We start from the raw sequence: 6,000 nt of genomic DNA, 5'->3' as shown, positions 1-6,000 counted from the left end.
CCTCTCTCTCAGCCTATCTCTCTGCCTACTTGTGATCTCCATTTTCCAAATAAATAAATAAAAATCTTTAAATTTTTTTAAATGAGTACTTTAATAAAAGTTAAGGCAACAGGCAGTGTCTTTAGGGTATATTCTGCTGCCTAGACCAAAAGTAGAAGAGGGAAGAAAGTGCATTCAAGAAGTAGCATGTGTAAAAGGAAGGAAGTAGCATGTGTAAAAGGAAGGAAGTAGCATGTGTAAAAGGAAGGAAGTAGCATGTGTAAAAGCATGGAAGAGTAAGTAAGCCTAAGTCTTTAGGAGAGAATTCCTAGTACTAGCACAAAAGGGAGAGTCAGGACACAAACATGGAAGTGCAAGCAAATGACAAAAAGGGCTTCTGGGTTTATTCAGTTGCCAATGGGCGCCCTTAAAATGTTTAACTAGGGCGGTGATGTGATCTGACTTGTGTTTTTGAAAGAGTAACTCTGGTGTAAGTGTGGAGGGTGGACTAGAAGGAACATTCACCGGTGGCAGGGAAAGATTCCAGAGGGTTTTAGGGGGAATTCACATAAAAGATAATGAAATCCCTGTCTACTTTTTCTATCCTGGTGTATGATAGGCATTCAATAAATACTTTTTAATCAAATAAACTAGAACATGAAGGTCCCCAGCAACAAAGATCTATGTGCTACATCTACATTATTTAAACAATTTCAAGTCCTAAAAGGTCAGAAGGGTTATTCTCTGATAAAGAAGTCAGAATGTATTTTCTGTTTATTTTTGTTCCCTTTATACTACCCTAAGCAGATGAATCATAATGACTGACTGCAGCCCTCTTATTCATCAACGCTGGCTTCCCTGACCATCCTATCTGACATTTAGAATTATAGACCAATTCAGTGTGGTGTAAGAATTCTTAGACAATCTTGATATTTAAGGCTTCTGGATTTTCATGAGGTCTCAATAAAATTGCATCTCCAAAATATCATAGACTTTCCTCATTCACATACCATTGTTCTGTGTTCCTGTGTAAAATGGGAATATGGGGATTAACTCAATTAAAATTGATATAAACACTGAGTATTATTACCAGACTATCATAAAGCAGGTGGATGAGCATATGTGCTTAGTTTTAATTGTTCTAAAGATGGTACCTAATAAGATGCTTTGAGCCAAATGCTATTTAAAAATATCACTGAACATGTTTACATATTTTCCTATCGATTTCCTACCAATCTGAATTTCCTTCCATTCTGTTGAGAAACTTGATAAATAGTAGCAACAGATAGATGTTTACTGCCTTAATCCAGAAATCCTAGAATACCATCTTCAAATCCAACTACAGAGTTCCAATGCAGAAATCTCTTCTGCCATTTCCCTGACAAGATCACCTGGACCCTGCTTAGAAGAAATAAGAGATTCATTCTTTCATGAGTCTGTACTGGAACCCAGGGCCTTACTGAGTAGCTTGGACGTTCAGTCTTCCCACTGCCATCAGCAGCTTCTATGCCACAGCTCTTCAGATAATTGAAGAGAACTACTATCCTTTTCCTGAGTCTGGAAGGTGCTGCAGCATTTCAGGGGCAAGTTAACAAGGCTAACTAGAGTCCATCCTGGAAGAAGGGAAATGAGTATCATGAAGAAATGCCTGGGTGGCATTGCACGATGCCCGGACCACTGTTTCTTGCGAGTCCTTAGTCGTGTTCTGCATTGTTCTGATGCTGGACCCCAGGCTGAATTGCAAAACCCACAGTCTCTTGGGGCAATAAACCCCAAGCCCCTCAGAAGAACAGCAAAGCAAAACTCCTGAGTTTGTGTTCTCATTCTTTAAATCAGTTAACAGACTTTTACTTGGTGTCTGTATTATCTCAATTCTAAAACATGCGTAGTTTGCACTTTCTGAGGCCTTGGAGAACCGTCGTGTTTTCCTGCCTAGATGGTTTCACATATTACACTAATCAGCCTCCTTGGGCCAATATAATTATGCAAAATTAGTTGGTACCTTTATTTCTTGGCCTCCTCCCCTGGAGTCATTTAACTTTGAAGTTTATTGTCTTGCTCCAGCATTAGTATTTAAATAATAAATGCAAAATTCCTAGGAGAATTCATTAAGAAATATCTACAAAGTACTTTTAAAAACCTATGATAAACACACTGTACAGCTCTGAGTGAGATTGGCGGGATCTGGACTCAGCAAGATCAGCTGAACTGGGCCTGATAATCAATATAGTGACAGACAAACATACAAGAAAAACAAGCCAGTAGAACTTTTTAAATGCATCCAATAATGATCTTGCCAAATGTCTGCTTAAAACCCCAGTGACTGCTTTCCATGAGCCCCTCCCCCCTTAATATGGCTTCTAAGACCCTCCAGTTCCCTTCTGCTTCTCCCGTCTTACCTCTGGCCATTCCCTAGCTATTGTGCTGCAGTCAAATAGCTTTGAGGTCAAGTGCACCTTGCTCTCACTTGATCTCTGCAGTTCAGGACACGTTTTACTTACTCTCCTCACTCTACTCCTCAGGCTCATTTATGATTTGCTACCTGACCCTCTCCTTTAGGTCTCAGGTTATAGATCTTTTTTCCATTAAGTTTCTTCTTGAATCCCTTTAAACTAGCTTAACCGTTCCTTCCGCTTTTCTAATATAATGCTAATAGCTGTGTACTGCCCTTCCTATTTGAATTGTCTGCCTCCCATCCTCCTGGACTGGAAGCTAAGAATATCTCATTTCATCTCTACATGCCAAGAATTTAGCCCAGTGCATGGCAAAAAGTAGAGTGTAAAAAAAAGTAAATGTGTGCGACGTGAATGAGTGAATGAGTTCCTATCAGAATGGCCCTAAAAAAAAAAAAATCAGTCTGTGCCTTAGAACACACACACACACATGCACTCAATATTATTCAATGTTTTCTTAAGTTTCAGGACATCTCCCTGCTATTAGAAATAAAACTATCTTCCTTAGATAGGAATTAATTTATGTAGTACCATATTCTGGCATTCATTATTGAAATAGTTGAATCCTGAAAATCATCAGCATTTATGGAGAATTTATTAAATATTTAATTGGGAATTAAAGAAGTTTTCTGGCTCTAAGTCAGTGAGGATGCAGAATAGCAGCTGAGTACCTTCAGTGATGTCTTAAGGTTTACAAAAAAATGTAACAAGTTTAGTAGCAAAATGGTAACCACTTTGTAAGGGCCTATTTAGCCAGAGCAGCCCCACCTTGGTTGAACAGCCATTTTGTTGTTTATGCAGTAAAACTTAAACTGACCCTGACTCCGCCCCCCCCAGGGGAACTTCCTTAAAAGCAAGTCTAGGAAACCAGTCCCAGGTAACAAAGCCCAAATACAAGGGTGGGTCAGGTCAGGTGGAGATAACAGCCCGAATGCAGGGATGAGTCAGGTCAGGTGGAGACATCCAATCAGTAAAGTGCACATACTGTCTCCCTAGCTACCAAGGAGTGTAGGCCCCGCCTTTTGGGTGCTTTTTGGATGCCAATTCTGACTGAGGTGATAGGCTAGTTCAAATAGCTACTATGGGGTGAATTGTAATTCAATTGGCCACCCGTGTGGGACCTAACATGACTGTGCAGCTTTCTCTGTGTGTAACAATCTCACTGGCCACTTGTGTGTGGCCAGGCCCAACCACATGGCCTTTGCTCTATAAAAGTTAGTCTGTGAGGCAGGGAGGGGTTGCCGTCTCTGTAAGGGGTGGCCCCCACTGGTCTGTTTGACAGTCGGTTTGATTCTTGATGCTTGGCGCGAAATAAAGCTTTGCTTGACCTTCTCTTTGTATCAGTCTCGCTCCTTTGACAATAGACCCATTATTGGGGGACCCAATATTGGGGACCCAACATGCTTATCACAAAATCATTTTCCCCAAATTCTAGCAATGTGTCACCTGTTATAGTTACAATCTTCTCCCCTTTTAAGACCCTCCTCTCTCCTCTACTTCCTTTGGTTCAACTTAGTGATTCAGTAGGCGGAAGACCAATGCTTGCATGATCTTCGTGCAAGACATTGGTTTGTTCTGTGGCTCATATAAAATATGCAAAATAATTTTTCTAAATTTTGATGTATAGGTAAGGGTCTTATGATCATATAGGCTAATATCATTATAACCCTGAGATCTTGTAGTATAAACCCTGACAGTTGTTTTTTGTTTTTTTTTTTTTACTTTTTTGTAATGTAAGTGCCCAATTTACATTTTGATTGCTGAGATACCTGCTGCAAAGAGAGTTATCTCCTATAAACACTTTGTTAGTCACAGGACTGGATACAGAGCCAGCAAGTCTCCCACACTGAGGATCCTTTGAGATCTTTATTTCAATAATGGGCCATTTGGGTCACTTAGTTGTTATTTCTTTAATCCCCACACTTCAAATTCCCATTCATGTTTTAAATTCACCAATAAAGAGTGGGCCCTTGAAACCCTAGGCCCCCCGCTGCCCTCAACCCCAGTGAAAGCAGAATTTCTTGGCCCTGTTCGCAAGCCCCACTTGCAGCCTCCTGTGTGGCCCCCAGGTATGCTGTGTAGTTTCCAGGTGTTATAAGTAATAAACTTCTATTTTCTTTTCATGGTTGCTGCGGAAGGATGTCTTGCAATCATAGTAAGATCTGCAGGTTTGGTTGAATTGTAAAACTGGTTTGGAAAGAGAGCTGTCTGTGGGAAGCTCACCATGCTCTCCACCCTGCAACACCGTGAGTGTCCACAGGCATTTTTAGCTGATAGTATTATAATCGAGAGGCTGAGACCAGCACAAATTAGATGTGAACTTAGCAGATTGCAAAAAGGACTGGAAGGGAGAGGTCTACTGAAAGATATAAGGGATAATGCAGGAGAGGATTCTTTTTTATAAGTCATAAGTCATTATGTAAATTTAAATAGATATATTTATTGACTCTTAGAATATTCTGAAAGGGAATTGTCTCTCTATGGAGATCTTCCCAACATGGAAGGATCTGAGAGTTTGAAATTATTGAGATTTGGTTACTGAGATAAGGAATGAATAACAGTTCTAGGATGAAGGACATGATCCCTGGGAAAAGTAGGTCAAACAGCCAAGGAGCCAGGATATTAGAAAGCTTCTCCATATCAACACTGAAATTCATTAAGGATAATGACAGATAAAATTGGAAAGCATGCCAGTGAACCTGGAACTAAGTACAAGAGAGAGGTGGCTGAGGGATCAGTGACATAACTCAGAGAAGTGGACAGTATAGTTGTTAAGGAAAATTAATGCTTTTAATTAAAAGTACTTGTATTTTATTAAGCATAGCACATATCTCAATACATGTGAAAAGAATTCAGAGACAAATCTATGAAAATAGCGTAAAGGACTATTTAGCCAGAGCGATTCCATCCGGTTAAATAGTGATTTTCTTGTTTATGCAGTAAAACTTAAACTGACCCTGCCCACCCCCCTGCCAGGGGAACCTACGTAAAAGCAAGTCCAGGAAACCAGTAAAATATGGTCGACCAGTCCCAGATAACAGAGCCCAAATACAAGGGTGGGTCAGGTCAGGTGGAGATAACTGAATCCGATGCAGGGATGAGTCGGGCCAGGTGGAGACATCCAATCAGTGGGGCGGGCTTACTGTCTCCCTAGCTACCAAGGAGTGTGGGCCCCGCCTTTGGGGCACCTTTTGGGAGCCAATTCTGACCAAGGTGATAGGCTAGTTCAAATAGCTACTATGGGGTGAATTGTAATTCAATTGGCCACCCGTGTGGGACCTACCATGACTGTGCAGCTTTCTCTGTGTTACAATCTTATTGGCCCCCTGCATGTGGCCAGGCTCAACCACATGGCCTTTGCTCTATAAAAGTCAGTCTGTAAGGCAGGGAGGGATCGTGCTCTCTCTGTTAGAGGCAGCCCGGAACAGTCGGTTTGATTCTCGATGCTTGGCGCAAAATAAAGCTTTTGCTTGACCTTCGCTTTGTATCAGTCTTACTCCTTTGATTATGGACCTAACAATAGTATGTGCTATATGCTTTGGGCTTGTGGGGTCTATACTATAACTCT

This window comes from Neovison vison, chromosome 4, assembly GCF_020171115.1.
Source record: "Neovison vison isolate M4711 chromosome 4, ASM_NN_V1, whole genome shotgun sequence".
Lineage (NCBI taxonomy): Eukaryota > Metazoa > Chordata > Mammalia > Carnivora > Mustelidae > Neogale > Neogale vison.
This window is presented reverse-complemented; position numbering follows the sequence as displayed.